Source organism: Geospiza fortis, unplaced genomic scaffold, assembly GCF_000277835.1.
Source record: "Geospiza fortis unplaced genomic scaffold, GeoFor_1.0 scaffold55, whole genome shotgun sequence".
NCBI classification, from domain to species: Eukaryota; Metazoa; Chordata; class Aves; order Passeriformes; family Thraupidae; genus Geospiza; species Geospiza fortis.
The window spans coordinates 7,495,731-7,496,603 of record NW_005054308.1 but is presented as its reverse complement, the minus strand read 5'-3'; positions in this window follow the sequence as shown (position 1 = coordinate 7,496,603).

The following is an 873-nucleotide window of genomic DNA, read 5'->3' as shown; positions in this document are numbered from 1 at the left end:
GGAAAGAGAGACAGAATACATGGCAGGCTGCAGAGGAAGGCAGAACTTTGCTCTCATTGCTGTCTGCTGCAGAAAGTGAATTTCCTAAGCACAAGACTGAAATTACACATATTTTATCCCCAAGTAGTACCCAGGGAAAATGCATGCATTATATGCATTGTCTACAGCTTCAAAGAGTGCACTTGTGAAGGACAGTTCAAATTTCAGCCCCTTTCCAGCTCCTGTGATTCACTAACTGGACTCATCTCTCATTGGTGCTGCTCCTGTTATTCAGAAAGCTGACAGGTAATGAGAGAATATTCTCTTACTTGTGCCACAAATAGTATTTAAAGCTTAAAAATAATATTCTTAAAGTATCCCCTGAGCTTTGACTGTAGTCTGAGGAGACCCGTAGTACAAACAGCATTCCCTAATTTGTACAGCCCACAACAGGGCTTCCCATTTGATCCAGGAAGATTATTTTCATAAAAGCTAATTGATTAACTAAATTGGTTACATGTGGTCCTGGGAATCTCTGGATCTATAAAGTTCACGTTTCACTGGAGTAGGCAATAAGTGAATATCAAAGAGATTTGCTTCAAGGATAACCCCCAGCCCTGCCAACAGCAATGTTTACAAAGGTGACCAGCACATAAAAGCTTCTTGAAGTGTTGGATAAAACACCCCATCACTCTCCTGTTCCTAAACCACCCACAATGTAATCCAAAACAAGTGGATTATTATTTCCATTGACATGACCTACTATATATCTTGGAAAAGATTTCAAGCAATACTGAAAAACACTCCCCATGACTGCAATCATATCAGTGTCTGCTGCTGGACAGGGCATGAGCAGGATGTGCTGAAAGGACCCCCAAAGGCAAGAGGAGAGGC